We start from the raw sequence: 16232 nt of genomic DNA on the forward strand, positions 1-16232 counted from the left end.
CAGTATGTCATTTCTTCAGGGGCAAGAATTCTGATCATCATCTAGATGTGTCACATATTCAAAAAGTATTGGTTTCGTTACTAGCATTACAAATTCAGCACAACTGCAAAATAGGTGCTATCAGCAATTCACCAGCACAGCGAGAAGCCCTGCATCCACACCAAAAGCAACCCCTTTCCATCAAGGGTGCATAGAACTCAATTTCAAGTATTCTGCCGTCTTAGAGGAACCCAGAAAAACTATAGTGTTACAAATGAAAAGAAAGCCCTGAGAATGCCAGCACTGCTACCCAGGTCAGCTGATATCCCCATTTCAGTTAACCCAAGATCCAGATAGGTGAAAACTAATTTGCTTTATTTTTAAATTCTAGAGAAGATGAGTCTGTGCAGTTTTCCATGAGGCTGAAAAGACCTCATGGGCCAGGAACTAAAAATCTGCAACTGCCTGAGCAGTAATGAACTTCCAGTTCAATACAAACCATCAGAATAGTCTTTTTACGTGCCTAGACCTATTTCACCTGTGCAAGTACTGAACGGCTTGATGGATGCAGGTTAAGTTCCTCTTTGTTTTCATGTAATCTGAAGAATCACCAGAATCTAGCTGAGTGACATTTACCTTGTTACAGTTTAGATTTATTTTAAGATTTAAAAGAACAATCAGACTAATGAAACTCTAGAGCATTCAGGCCCTGTTAGATTTTCCCTTCACATATATACACATCTTGGAAAGTACCTTTTAAAAACTGGGCCCACTTGAACACTTAAATTTCAAACAACATACTTGTTTACTTACAAAATTTAATTGTCTGCTTTCCCTCTCCCCTTCATTCAACCATGCTGCCAGGCTTGCATTGAGAGCTAACAGAAACATCCAGCCACTGGGCACCTCGTGGCATGAAACAAGTTTACAATCCTAGATGCAAGACACTCATAGGAACTGCCAGAATTAACAGTACTAGAGCAAGAATAGTAGTCGTGTGTTCGTTACGTATCTGTTCAAAACAATTCTCCCTTCAAGGGAAAAAGTGAGTTCATGGATGACTGCGCTGTTGCTGGCACAGAGCAAAGACAGGCACAGTGAGGGCCAGCAGGCAAAAGTCTCCCTGCACAGCACTGACCTCGAGTCACCCACCATCCCTGGCCTCCACTCCAAGTTTATTGGTTGCACGTGTTTTGTAACACCCTGTACTGCGTATTCTTCGAACTTACTTTCCAGAGAAGAGAAGGGACAGGGCTCACCCCCCCACAACCACTTACCACCACCATCTCACCAGGTGGAGTATCCTGCCTCTCAAAATAAACTAGCACTTTATAGAATAATAAAGGATCCAACCTTTACATTTGTGCGCTCTAAAAAAAAAGTGACCTGTGAGTCAGGAGACAGAGCAATAAATTATTAGGAAAAACAAAACACTACACTAAAAATAGTATACACGAGCAGCCTATGAAGAGCAACAGTTTTTATCCAGTCCAAGCTCGAGGCCCTCCACAGCCTCTTTCATATTCTGGGCAAAAACAACTGACATAAGCAAAGACAGATAAACAAATAAAACCCAACTTTAGCTCCTCCTTGATAACTTGCAAATATATATTTAATCAAAAGTAGCCAGCGGGGGGAAGTTGAATTTGGAACCAGCGGAAAATGTATGAATGTCCAAAGTAAATATTCAATGAAACTTAAATCAGAAGATGACAAAATTACTTTTAGGGAAAATTGCTCCAAGCTGCCTTGAGCTCAGAAATGCCAAAAAGTCCCTATCTGCTACACATCAGCTACTAGCATAGTTCAGGCAACATTAAGGATTCGCCCACTTGTTAGGTTTAATAGCTTAATAAATTATTGGGAATGCTATATTATTGTGAAGTTGAGCATCAGGGCTAAAAAAAAGAGCCACAAAACCCACAAACATTACAGAATCCAAGTGCCTGACAGCCATACTTGTTTTCTCAACCCTTTCAGTTACCAAAAAGATTATACAAAGATTTTCTGTTAGAAATCAATAAAGAAAAAGTTCATTACTATCAAGTGACAACAATGCATAACTTTGTTGGAGGAAGAGGATCTTTTTTTTAAGAGATAACGAAGAAGTAAGTGTAGAAGAATATATCCAAAAAGATTTTAAGTTTACATTTAGGAATATTGACTACATTGATTATGACTGTAAACAGCTGGATTTTGCAATCACTTATCTTCAAGAACTAATGAAAAACATATCTGAGAGATTTTTAGCACAGAACATTTTATTCTTACCATCTGAATTAGTGGCTCGTCTTGAGAGGACCAGAATCTGTCATGGGAATCCAGACAACAAGCAACCTGCTCTCTTTATCCCCAGAAAAACACACAAATTGAGTTCACTACACCCTTATTGCTGGGTTGGATCCCTAGGAAGTAGAACGTAGAGAATTGCTTTCAGCCTGGCTTGGTTTTACTCTTGACTATGGAAAAGCACTGTCTGAAATGCTAAGATTTTCCTCAGAGATAAATTTTTCACAGTCCAAATTGTGATGAAGCTGGAAACACACCCTGCCAGTGGGGACCGCTGGGCTGGGCACAGCCCATGTGAATGCCACCTGGGCATCGGGTAGCAGATGGCAGTGCCTTATCTCTCTGCTTGGGGAAGTGCCAGCAGTGCCCGCAGGATTTCTCACAGAAGCATCACTGAAAAAGCATGTGCAAAAGGCACAGAAAAGATTATGTCTCATCAGCATCCAGCCTCATGAGGTTGGTGTCTAACAGGAAACCGTATCTTCCTGTTGTCTTTTTTGCCTTTCAAAACGTCATCTTTCATAACAAGCAAATGACTTAAAAAAAAACAAAACAAAACAAAACAAAAAAACAGCTTTCAAGATCTTCCAGGGCTTACCACCATTCCTGTTGTCTCCCACTCACTATTGCAGTAAACTTCCAATTAGCCTCTGGTTACTTTAATCACTTGTACTTCTTCTCTCCTGTGTTGTCTTATAGTCGGGAAGAACACCCTAGATGCAAAATGACTGCTTTCCAGCTTCTCTGTTCCAGTGATAAAGGCTTGTTAGACGTACACTGGGAGCACAGTTTATCTGTCTCATCAGTATTATCCTTTGTTTCTTTACAGCCCTGTGTTGGAAGTCATTGATTTTGTGTTTGATACTTGCATAAGGTCTGAGGTGAGGCTAGTCTTCTGTTCCATGATTGTATAATACCCAGCAAAAGGTGATACCTGAATGTGCCTCTTAATTTGTATCACAAACAAATAATAATTTTCAGGTAAGTACTCCAGGAACTTGCTTTCCTTCTCTTTAAAAGTAGTATTACAACTGAATTATATACCTGGAGGCTGAAGAACTCCTTGATCCATTCATACAGCAGTATGATACACTCTGGAAACACAGTTTGAGAATGTAGTGGCTCAGTACACACCTACATGAAGGACTCCTTTCATGCTGTAAAGACGACACTGCTGTAGTGTAAGACCCACAGGCATAGATGTACCTCACAAAAACAGCAAGAGCTCAAGACACTACATGTTCTTAACAGCACGGATAAAACAGATTTACCATGGGTTGTTTATGCTTTATGAGAAGTTACCTGCGTTTAGTAATATACACAGGTCTTGTTCACAGCTCTCCCAGGGGACCAGATCAAAACCTGCTTCAGCAGCACTTCCCTCCAGTAGTTTCAGCACCATGAATTTTAGTCTATACCAACACTCCTTCAGGTGTTCTACCCTAATAAGAGATATTAAACCTTCCAATTTAACTACAGTAGGTACAGGAACTGTAGAGTAACTCTGCTATAAAAATAAGAAAGATAGCACTTGGTGTTCTTCTAGCATTCTGCTCACAGCAGCCAAAGGCAAACACCTTAACAAAAAGAGCACAGCCAAAGTGGGGCTGTACCAGTGTTTCTCCAGAATACTCTCCCAGTCTTTTACAACTGAACCAAAGGGGCAGAGAAGGTCCTACCCTGTCCAGTGGCAAACAGCTTCAACCCCCTCCATGCCCCCCACTACAGATCTCCACTGTCCTACAGCGACATCCCCTACTCCCACTGAGACAAACACCTTGCTACAAGTGCAAGCCAGATTAAAGGCCACATCCACCCCACCAGCTACAGGTTCTTCCTTGCTTCTCTATACCATGCCTAGGCCAAATACCCAGAGCTTCCCACTTCCTTCTCCCTTTTCCCCTTGCAATGCTATTTGAGTTACAGTAGGTAATTTTCACGTTAAGTTAAATGAAAAGGATTCAGATAGATCTGCTCAGATTATAAACTTCCATATTTAAACTAACGCTTTAACTGCCAGACATTTTAAAGTATACAGTACTTCAGCTATCTCTTAGAAAGATCTTATAGGAACTAAAATACACAAGGCCTCTAGGAATTCATACCCACATTCTCTTAGTTTATGTTTTTCTCCTCCTCCAGCTGGTCTGCTTTGCCTTTTAAAATTTATTTTAAAGTTGTAAAACCAACAAGTTATCTTCAGTTTCATAAACTTTGCTAAAACTGGAGAGAAAAAAGTGTTAGTTGCCATGGCAGCAGTGAGGGGTTGCTGGGTCAGGATGCAGAGAACTTCTCTTGTTCTGTCTAATCATTTGCATCAGAAGTTCAGCCATCTGTTATTAACTATTTAACAACAGTCTTGCTTGTTAGCCCTGGTGCTTGCTATTTAAATTTGCAGAATCTATCTCCCCACCTTCAGCCCTTTTGTAAATCTCCTAATTCATGTGGAAATTCATTTGAGGGCTCAGTTATCTTTCAGGTAGGATGACCACCATTACTAAAACTTGGTCAATATTCTCCTTTCTCACCAAGGAAAAAGCATAGACATATGCAGACACGAACCTCTAGAAGGAGCAGCTTTATTGTTAGAGACATCAATTTGAAAAGAACTTCATCAGAGAGTAGATGATGTGGCTGAACTGCAAGACAGTCTATATCCCTCCAATTTAGCAGACTCTACTATATGTCATATTCCCAAGTTCCACAGCATCCTTCGATCTTCTATATCCCATCACCTCAATATTGCAGAACAAAACAATTTTGTAATTTTATTTCAAAGTATGAATAGCATAGACCCAACTATGTGTTACTAGCAAGGAAATACTGCCTTTTGTCCTCCAAGACAATCTGAAATATAACCATCTACTAGCTGTATACATTAAGAAAAATAAAAGCTTAGTTCTCACATTTCCAAGCTTAGAATTAGAGTTAAAAATCTTTTACCTTATCTTGATTTCACTACCTTCAATTAAATCTGTATGACCTAAAGCAAAATACTGACTCTTTCTGAATCTAGTCCTAGGAAAGCAGGCCAGTCTTGTTGATCCTCACTCATGATCTCAGAAGAAAGTGAGCACCTATACAGTGACAAAAGGGGAACTGCATGACTTTCTTTTACTGTTCCTAAAACTATTATACAAAAATAAATAAATAAATAGATAAATAATCAGTACTAATAGGAGCAAGAGACCTTCAGCAGAAATGCCTTGTTTCAATCATCTAACACCTTAAACACTGCATCACAAATGCTAAGAGCACTCTGTTCACAGATACAGCCAGTAAGGCTCAGATCCTCCAAACTCAAAAAGTAAAAGAAAAATTTGAAAAGTCTTTATGTGGGAATATGGAAAGAGAGTTACAGAGCATCAGAAGACTATTCCACACATCCAAATAACAAGATAGTATTTTCCAGGCTAGTCTTTCATTCAGATGACAAGCAGACCAGCAGCCTGTGATTTGCACTAGCAACCTCAAGTGTGACAAGACCTGGTGCAGGGACAGCACTGGCTAAGATGCCACCCTAGATTCTACGAAAAGGAGAGATTTGGTACATACAACCACACGTGCAGGATATAACAGGATAGACCTGACATGGTTTAGAGACCCAGCTGATGCCATATCAAAACAAGAAGCTGGACAGTTTCATTACTTCTGGTTCCAATGAGAACAACGCAACTAAACAGTCTAGAACTGTCTAAAAAGATTTTTCCTTCAGCACGTTCAGGAAACGTCTCCACTACAGATATTCAGCTTCACATGTGAAGGCTTAGTGAATTACATCCAGGGCAGCTTTCTGATTATCAAACCATGTGAACTCCAGAGACTTGGTTCAAGTCCAAGAAGCTATGAGAACACTGATGGAATACCTAAGCCCAAGATAAATACAGTCACAGTGGAGAAGAACTGTTAAGCACATTTTCTACCTACATGTGAGGCACCTACTAATGCCACCGAGCTGCCTTTTTTTTTTTGTTCCCCCAGAATAACTGAAAAACAAGAAAATGAGAAACCAAACAGTGCAAATGCACTGTTAATAATAAAGTTTTTAAAGAATATTCACAAGGAGAAGAGATAGAAACACTCAAGACTTTTATTTTAATGGACAACACATCAAACATTAGATTTATAGTATGCAAGGTTAAATAGGAGCTGATACTCTTACAACTTTATTAAAGCATCATCTCAGAAATCACACCCACAAGCTGGAAACTTCAGCACTGCTGCTAGAACAGAACTAGCTATCAGGGTACTTTAAAAAAAAAAAAAAAAAAAAAAGAGGAAAAAAAAAGCACAAGTCTTGTTAGGAAGTGTCCTCAGGTAAGGAATGTAGATTAAGAATCTCATTATTTTATCTGAATTAAAGACAAAACAAAAAGCCCAGTGCAAGCTATTTGCATGATATGTGACCTCTTCTACTGAAGTTTCTTTCTGCATTCATCTTCTTTGTGCTTTCCTACTTCATCTCTCGAAACTTTGATGTTACAAACTGTTCATTGTCACCTAAGTAGTGGGTAATCTATCTTGTGGAACTTTGTCAGAACATGTTTGACCACCCAAAATCCTCCTCCTAGCTAGTAAGGCTACCTCTAGCTTCAGTAGTTTTGTTTCAGTATTTGCAGTCCAGATGATTTAGAGGGTGTAGTGGAGAGGAAGGAATAAGGATAGCAGACCAGAGGCAGAGACTGTACTTCATCAGAAATGCAAAGAACTGAGAGGAAGTTTATGACAGTGGAGCAGCACGAAGCTCCACGGACAATTTTTCCAATGCTATTAACCTTCACCTACAAGGCCTGCCCTTAAGCGGTTAAACAGTAACCTGCAAAAGTAAAAAAGTTACAAAAGAGACAATATATGCTTCTCATTTAAAAAATTTCTGGGAGAATGGCCAGGCCCATAAAATTGTTTTGAAACTTTATTTGGGAGGATAAATGAGGACATTACAACTCTCAAGCTGTGTAAAAGACTGCTCATTTTAAAATGGACACCAGAGCCTACTATGGAATTTTGAGTGCATAAAACAAAAAGAACATTTTGATAGTTTTAGAACTGAACTGTGTTTAGTTTTAGAATTGAACACAGCACAATTCAACTATTTACAAGGATCCACATTTCAAGTCCTGTTATTAAGCTTTAATAGCCTTCTGGTACTCAAAATAATAAAATGCTACATAGGCTCAAAATTTAAAGGCTTAACAATTTCAGCCAATGGTCCAGTTTGCCTTCCTCTCTCCTAATATATGGTAATTTTTCACACAGCAAAATGGCAGACATTAACACATTTAAAATATATGCAAATACAAAATTTTACTTTCTCCTCTCAAAAATTCCTTATTACTTTAATAAGCAATGCTTCAGTGATTCCATACCAATATTCCCACACAAACTACAAGAGTACACTAGTGGAACCGATCCTCCTCCTGTATCGGGAGATGAACATCTAATGTCAGCAGGCTCACCTAAGCTAGAGCTCCAGTACCTTTCAGAGGAATACCACCAAGCTCTAGTCCCAGGATGAAAATATACTCAAGTTCTTGGTCAGAACAACATTTGCATTTTTAGAGAACAGGTTTTCATGAAAAGGAAGATAATCCTCAATTCAGCATTGAGTTCAGTATGCTATTTAATTACCTTTAAACACAGCATACAGTTGAGTAACCAGTAAGCTGCTAATTAAGAATACATATTTTTAGTTGCCCCGAAAGCTGACATATTTGCATCAGCTTAATTTGCCCCAAGACAAACAAGTAGTGGCAAAGGGCTGATAATGCTTTCATGCATTGTTTCTAGCAGAATCAAAATACTGTAACAGTTGCCTCCTGCTAGAGGAAAAGAAAAAAAAAAAAAAAAAAAAAAGAGAAACTTGACCTACATAAGAAGGCACAGAAGAAACTCAGTTAAGCTTCAGGGTGTTTCTGGGAGGGGGGAAGGTTTTTTTTCCTCCATAACAATGAAGACTCAAACAGTTACATATGGCTACACTAACTACAACTTTTAGCAGGCTTGACATTTAACTGTATGTCTCACTTTTAAGGCTTAAAAATATCCCACTCCTGTTCCAGGCCATTTAATACTCTTGCCCTAACAATGTAATGAATTAACAGAGTTAATTTTTAGGCTCTCCATTACTTTCCTTTAAAGGAAGATTATGAAAAAAAAAAAAATAAAAAACAACAACAAAAAAAACTACACTCACAAAAACCCAACCTTTCGTAGGCTCAGTGTACAGAACGAAAGGAAGAACATATGATGAAACTGTTTGGGCTTTTTTAAGGAACTGTTTACAGACTAAGCACAGCACTTCTCCTCAGCTCAAGCAGAGAGGCAAACTTCAGTACAGACGGATTTTAAATCACCTCCCGTAGGAAAACGCCAACAAAAACCGCAGATCACTCTTACAGTTACACTGCCTGAACTTGTCTCAAGGCCGGGGAGCCTGTCCGGCCCGGTGCGACCGGCCTTCGAGCCTCCGCACCGCCGCTCCGCCCGGCGCCCCCCGCCCCCGTTCCAGTTCCAGCTCCGGCCCCGCACCGGGCCGCCCGCCGCGCCCGGGGCCGCGGAGCAGCCGGGGCCGCTTCCCTGCCGGTACACACCTCCTCCGCGCGGCCCTGCGCTCCCGCTGCGAGCCCCGCCGGCGCGGCGGCGCGGGTGGGTGCCCACGGCATCTTCCACAAAGGAGGCAGAGTAGGGGCGCGCATAGCAACAGGGCCGGGCGCCGATTGGCCCCGCCGGGCGAGCGCCGGCCCCCTCGGCCGCCCGGCCCCGCCCACCCCGCCGGGGCAGGTGAACGGGGCGGGGAAAAAAAAAAAAAAAAAAAAAACAAAAAACAAAAAACACCGCAGCAGAAACCGCGGCGAAAACCCGATGCCGGAGCGCTACTGGTAACAACAAAAGGGCGTTAGTGCCGCGCGTGCCCCTGCGTAGGGAACAGGCTGTCGCGGGACCGCCGACACGCGTGGGAGGGCGGGCGGTGCCCCCCCCGCGGGGCCACGGCGGCAAACGCGGAGCCGGCAGGACCCGCTGACACCCGAACACCGACACCGTGTCCCCGCTGCCTCTCGGGGCGGGGGCGGGATTCGGAAAGTCACTGAAAGCCCCGATTCGGCCCCACGCACGGCCGGCGGAGCCCGGGGGGGGACACGACACGCTGGCCCTGCGCTACCTGTACCAGCCAACCGCGCGATGTGCAGAACAGCTCCCAGGCATCCGTACGCTGGCACTACAGGCCTAACGCTCACACGACAGGGCCAGCTGTGAGCAGTCAGCCCCGAGCTGCAGTGGATGCGAGGTGATGAATATTTACATCTGGAGTGGAAAAAGACGACAGCCCGTTCTCCTGCCAGCCAGCACAAGGTAACTTCCCACAGCACTTTTTCCACTGCTCCGCTCAGCCCACAGGGAAGTGACTCGGCTGCCTCACTTCCCGAGCCCTTACAGCGCACACAGCGGGGAGCAAAACCCCATCACTACCTCTCCTCACATTACTGTAGCCCTTAAACCTACCTGATGGGCACCCACCTTCAGTATTTTTATGATCCCCTCCTCTATTTTTTAGAGGGCACTTCTGGGGGCTAATTTATGAAGTTGTTCCAAGAGAGTAGTCTCAAAACTGAACTTATTATTCTAGATGCAATCTAAACAACATCTCCGCATTAAACAATTTCATCCAGTTCTTACCTATTCAGACGGCATTCATCATATTAACATAATCAGCACTCAAAAAAAAAATTCTCTCAGCCTAACCACGTCACAAAACAAGACTAAAACTCTTGTCCGGTAATTAGGTGCCATGAAACTATGAGAAATCCAGATCAAACTAGACTTCACAACCACATTCAAAATCCGGTAGCCCATTCAAGAGCATGGAAAACATGCTATTTCACAGAACAATGACTTTTCCCCACTCACATTTTTATATAGCAGTATCATTTAGCTGTGGTTGCAAGAAAACGTAGCCTATACAAGATTTTTAAGCAGACATTTTATCCAAGGAAGGTTGGATACCTTTTAGTAGTTGGCCCACTTAAAGATCGTAGGTACAGATAGTGCCTTACAGAAAGCTATATGCAAAACATACCATTTCATTAGTCACTGACATTCAAGCTTCCTGTATATTTTATCTCAGTTTGCTTTCCAAGTATTTTTCTTTCATGGAACATTTACTTCTACAAAAACACCATAGTTTATATAGTTGTCTGAAAAAGCAATTTCAAGTTTTCTTAATTAAGCAACCACCTAGCCTCTGAAAAAAAAAGTCAAATGATTTTTCTATGAAACAGCTATTCAATACCTATGGGAGGAATGGGAGGTCTAACAGTAATATTTATCACATTGGTAAACACAGTATGTTTAGAAGTTTTGCTAACAAGAGGCAGAAGCAACAACCCTGAGTCAATTCCCCCAGGAGCAGCAGAGACAGCATTCAGGACCCACCAGTTGTTTTTACAGGCCAACTAACGTTTTAGTGCAGAGCAGCTGCCTCTAGATGACAGGCATACCTACCCACCATAGTGCTCCCAAACAGTCTCCCCGCGTTGGACTACTGGAGTGCAACCACAAAGATCCTTTTCACGCCTGATATTCTTCTGACACAGTCAAAGTAGGACAGCGTGTTCACACTCCAGCTTTTAAGCTCACAGCCCTAAGCCAGCCATAGGTATGCAGAGCTGAGCTCTGTGCCTGCTTGTGGAAGAACCACCCAGAAATGAACACATGTGGCCTAATAAAATGCTAAATTCAGAAACTGCAATATTAGAAATTCCACCAGAAATCCCCACCTTGAAGCATGCTACTCGTTTATCAGTTTGATCTCCTACTCTTCCACAAATTCCAGCAGAGGCACAAGATACATTATGATAACAGGACATTGCTCGTGTGACTGAACATAAGAGAATACAGCAGCATACAGAGATATACACAGGGCTTTATCCTAAGCTGCATATTCCATCATCGTAAAGTAGCTGCACTTAAAATACTACCAATACTCTTGCAGTTTTAATGCTTATTACTCATCATTTTGCACAGTAAGATGAACAGACTGTTTTTTTAACCCACTTCCTCCCACAAGCAGGACAACAATTACAAAAAAAAAAAAAAAAAGTCCTTAATAAGAATGTATTTTATCCCAACATAAACTTTAGGAATAAGCAGTCCTACATATTTCACAAAGCAGAAAATCACATGCAAGTATGGTTCATCTCAGTATCAAGTCAGCTATGCACCAATTCAGAGGCACTTGCCAGTACACATAATTGGTACCATCCCTATGGTACAGAAAATGCCCAATTTCAGCCTTTGGAGTGCCACGCCAAAGCACAGGATGTCTAGTAATGAGCTAGTTCAGAAAAACACTAGTTCAGATTCCAGCCCTGTCTTGTGCAGGAAAAGCGAGGTGTGCACATGAGCCCTAAGGAGCAAAGCATAAGTGAATTCATGGCTCCTTATACTAACACAGCCTAGTTGTGGAGACAAGCTAAAAACAAAACCACACTTATACCAATGCAACCCTTGCTTGATACAATCATTTTGGATTGAGTTATTAATTTGCAGAATATAAAGCCACTAAGCACTCATGTAGACAAACTCTATTCCCCTTCTCCCTCGGATGCTCAATTCCTCAGAACAAAGCTGAGGTCAGCTCTTGATGCTAGCAATGCAAGTTAAAGATCTGATATACCATTCAGTCTTAATTTACATATAGTTTTCCTTTTTCTGATGTTTAAACTCAAATTTCTTGAGTGAGAAAGACTACAGTCTACCGCACATCTAGAAAAGTTGAAAGCATCAGATGCTAACAGTTCCACTATCTTAAAACAAAAATCAGTGCATATCATAAAGCTGCTCATACTAGAAGCCTACCTGGGGATGAATACAGTCAGCTTACCAAAAGTGTCCTAAAACATTTATGAAAGGCCATTATATATTCTCAACATGAGGACAGGATGAAAGAACATACAATGCATATCAAGTATCATCACTTAACCTTTTCTCTCTAGTGGATCCAAAATACTTTCACTGAATTAACAAGCTTCTCATAGAAACTATCCGTAGGAAACATCCAAAGGCAGTACAATAACCCAGTTATGCCAATTCTAATTAATTTAATTGCTCAATGTAAGATGAGGGAGATGTGTATTCTGGAAGTTTTACATTCATCTCCTGATCTTTACCTTCAAATTTTTCTCATATTATCAACTATTCCTTCTGTTTCAGCTTCATAAACTGGCTACTTGGGTTTACTCCTTCACTTTTTAATAGCATGCACACTTCTAAAAGGGGTCCTCTGCACCTTGCTTGTGTTTGCATGGTGTAAGCAGTTATGCTGTGAGTAGTGCTACTAGTGTAGTTATGGTAACAATCCTTACCCAGCCCACTCCTCCAATTCTAGTCCTGCAGATACTTTGTTTCTCATGGCTTCTCCATGGTAAACAAAATTTCTAGAATGTGTTTCAAAAGGAAGAAGCTGTTTCCCCCCTCAAAATAAAGCAAAACAAAGCCACACCTTTCACTGAAAGGCAGCTGAAGTGAGAAACCTTGCATAGGAAATATGCTTGAAGACTCACCTTTAAAGAATTATACAGCAGAGGAAAAAAAAAGGATTTATCTTTGAGCACCATGAGAGTTGATATTAATTAATTTATATTAGTCCCTTTGACCTAACTGTGCATTCCCAGTCCTTACTGGTCTTGACAATTTTGTCCCTGTTCAGTTCCTACTGGTAGGAAGCTCCTCCTCTTTCATTCCAGACCACAACCACTAAAGCTCTTCTCAGTGCAACTGTTCTCTTCCTGCCTACTCCCAAGTCCAACTACTTTATCAGAATTAAAAATCCAAGTACAAGCTGTAACAAAAAAGAGCAAGTAAATAGGATGTTTTACTGGGGCTGTGTTGTAAATATTCAGATCTAACATGCAAACAAAACGCACTGATACTTGTGACTTTACAGGAAACTGTACAGAAAAAAAGCACCAACCCAACATATCAAAAATTCACTCTCTGCTAACACAGAAGTTACACCTTCAGCAAGTAGTCATCACAGACATTTACTCAGATATTACTCTTAACCACCCTCTCTCCTCCTCCAAGTCTGCAGACAAATCCTTCTACCAAACTTGCTGACCTCCCTGAAAGCGTAAGTTTGAGCCACAGTTTGTTTCACTTAGGTTGTTGTGCTAGTGCCCTGGCAGGGAACCAAGGAAAACAATACCTGGCAGGGGAGAAGGGCTTCCCATCACTCTGAAAAAAGTGTGATGACCACAGCAGCTCTTCCTGCACCTCTACGCCTCCTTCCCCTGACAGTCAGGAGAAACCACCACCACCCTACCATCTCCGACTGTGGTACTGACTGTACTAAGGATATGGCTTAACACTCGCCACCCTCAGCTCTGCTAAAGTTCTCTCTCTCTGCCCTTCCCTCTCCCAACAAGATGATACTTGCACAGCACCCTGAGAAAGAAGCTTAATTTATTGCAGCACAGAGAGGTGTGAAATATGCCCTAGAAATCCTGAAGGTACATCAGTGGGCAAAAGGAACGCCTGCATGCATATCACCATTAAGAGGTTAAACTAGCATAAGCAGTCACCTGCTTGTAATCTCACTAAAGAAGTTCAGAATCCAAAATGGACTTACTTACCAACCTGGTTCCCAGGGATCTTAATGGAAAAAGAATCACTAACTTCACAGGATACACAATGTAAAACAGATGACATGGCTCACATGCAACCACAGACTCCTTATTTCAGATACATTATTTCTTTACTATACCTCAAAAGTAAATCCAACTTGTTTTTTTTCCCATAGAAATTAAAAAGTCATACTTGGCAATAGGTTTGGGAAATGCATTCATGACAGCTAATAGAAAAATGTAAGTGCCCCATGGTTACTGGGTACTAGATACCTGGACAGAGAGAGATTGGATGCCTTCCCACAAAATTAAAAGTGGTCAAATCAAAATAAACATGTACAGGGGAGCTGAAGAACTCCCCTTACTGCTCTTAAATAGATTTGTCCAGAAGACTTCTCAGTAAGACTGTTTTGTTTACCTTTATTCATAATAACGTTTCTTACATTCAGAAGAGACATGAACATGTCATTAGTATTTCACATGTAGAGTGCTTCCTTCCCTGTGTGTTTATCTGCCTCCATTGATTCACGTACAGCTCTCCTCTCCAAATTATCCCTGAGAATGTCCTCATACCATCCTATTACATCTTTGCATTTTGAGTCAACATAATGTAATAATACCATTCCAGATCGCAACTTTTAAATAGTTCTGGTCCAAAGCTAACATTAAAAGTTAATGCGGCAATCACAAGCCAAAAGAACTAGTCAGGTCCATTTAACAAGAAAATGTGTTAATACAAGTATTCAGTACACTGAATTGTTAAGAACAGCTGGAGATTCTTCATTACTGTCTTACAACTCAATTATACTGTTTACAAGTAGCCTTTATAAAAAAGTATCTTGTCCAATCTTGGTACAGTTATGCATGAAGACCAAGAATAACTGCATGTGGCTTTGGCTGTGCACTTATAGCTATAGTCATCCCAACCTGCAAGGGACCAGCAGAAAAAGGAATATGTAATGAATGTGAAGTCTTCCAAAGTCCAACTACATATCCAAGTCCAAGAGGCACTCTTCTGTATTTGCATTCACCCAGGTTTATAGTCATCCTTAATTGCCTTCTTATACATGAAGGTTTTGTACTCAGTAGTACAAAGGTAACCATGCAATTGTACATACACAATTTAAACTTAAAAACTGGCTTCTGTCTAAATATTAAATACAAATGACCTGCAAAGACTGAACGATTTACTACCACCTTGAAAGACAATGTGAGACACCTTCAAAAATCTAAAAAACAGCTTACCAAGCATCACAATGGAATAGAGAAAGCAGTTATTATAGCTATAATTACAGCTAAACTGCAAGACTTTATTGACTAAAAGAACAGCTAGCAACTGCTGGACTGTTATCCTAAACTTGTTGCTGATAGGATAAAAGGCTATGGCTATTTCACCACCATTTAACAGTTGCTATTAGTAGATGTTTGTCTAAATAACAAAGAAACATTTTGTAAACAGTGAAGCAGATAGAGCAAGTTATTTTAACAAATGTCATATAGTTGGTTTGTTCCTGTCAGTTACTCTGTTTTCACATAAGACTTCTAATTTTAATAAGCAGAATTTCATTTGGCAATAAACTCACATCTCATGAGAATTCATATTTATAAATGTTAGCTTATTTTTAAAAACATTTAGAAGCTGGCAGACCTCAGATCCAATAATAGTTACAATACCGCCCTTAACAACAAAGTCCAATCTAATATGCTTCAGCCCAGGGATCTGATCTGGCATGCCAAAGTTTCTCACTTCAGCGAGCAAATAATACAAACAGAAGGGTCAGTTATATAGCCCAAGCCTATGGGCTTGGCAGATCCACAAGCCCCAAAATATCCACCTAAATGCCACTCCAGCAGCATCTGTTTTAGCAACAAGAGCCCCTGGGAAGATGGGCAGTATGGACAACACCAACCAAACAGAAAATGGCAAAGTTGTTACTCATAAGGTTTGTTCTCTCTGAGAAACAGGCATGCAGTGCAGAACTCTCCCTGTTGAACACCGCTAAAAGTACTCCTCCAAGAGCTACTTCTACAACAGGAGGGCTTGCCTCGCTGTTGACATCTAGGTACAAGTTGCAGAACAGGTAGGAAAACTTTAACATAAGCAGTCATTTCAATCCAGAACTTAAGGTTTTCCAATTCTACAAATGAATATCATTAGGTTTATTTTGGGAAACAAAAACATAAAAAAAACCCAAAACAAAACAAAAACAAAGCACAAACAAACAAACAAACAAAAAACACAAAAAACACCCAAAAACCCTAAGCACCCAAAAGTTAAGAAATCTTCTAAGCTAAATTTTTTGTAGTAGAAATTTAATAAAAGAGCATATATTCCCATTTCTT

The 16232-nt window shown here is 40.8% G+C and overlaps 1 protein-coding gene across 4 annotated transcripts in view; it reads right to left on the bottom strand.

Annotated features, from left to right (window-relative positions):
- Window positions 1-16232, bottom strand: part of FAM214A (family with sequence similarity 214 member A) — a 50089-nt gene that overhangs the window by 27333 nt on the left and 6524 nt on the right. Inside the window, exon 1 of one of the 4 annotated variants that reach the window (XM_042803984.1) lies at window positions 8859-8933. The exons of the other annotated variants lie outside the window; for them this stretch is intronic. The gene's annotated coding sequence lies outside the window, so the exon portion shown is untranslated. Of the gene's footprint in view, window positions 1-8858; window positions 8934-16232 lie in introns of those variants that run through there. 4 annotated transcript variants of the gene reach the window in all.

This window comes from Tyto alba, unplaced genomic scaffold (genome assembly GCF_018691265.1).
Source record: "Tyto alba isolate M040663 unplaced genomic scaffold, T.alba_DEE_v4.0 Super-Scaffold_41, whole genome shotgun sequence".
Classification (NCBI taxonomy): Eukaryota; Metazoa; Chordata; class Aves; order Strigiformes; family Tytonidae; genus Tyto; species Tyto alba.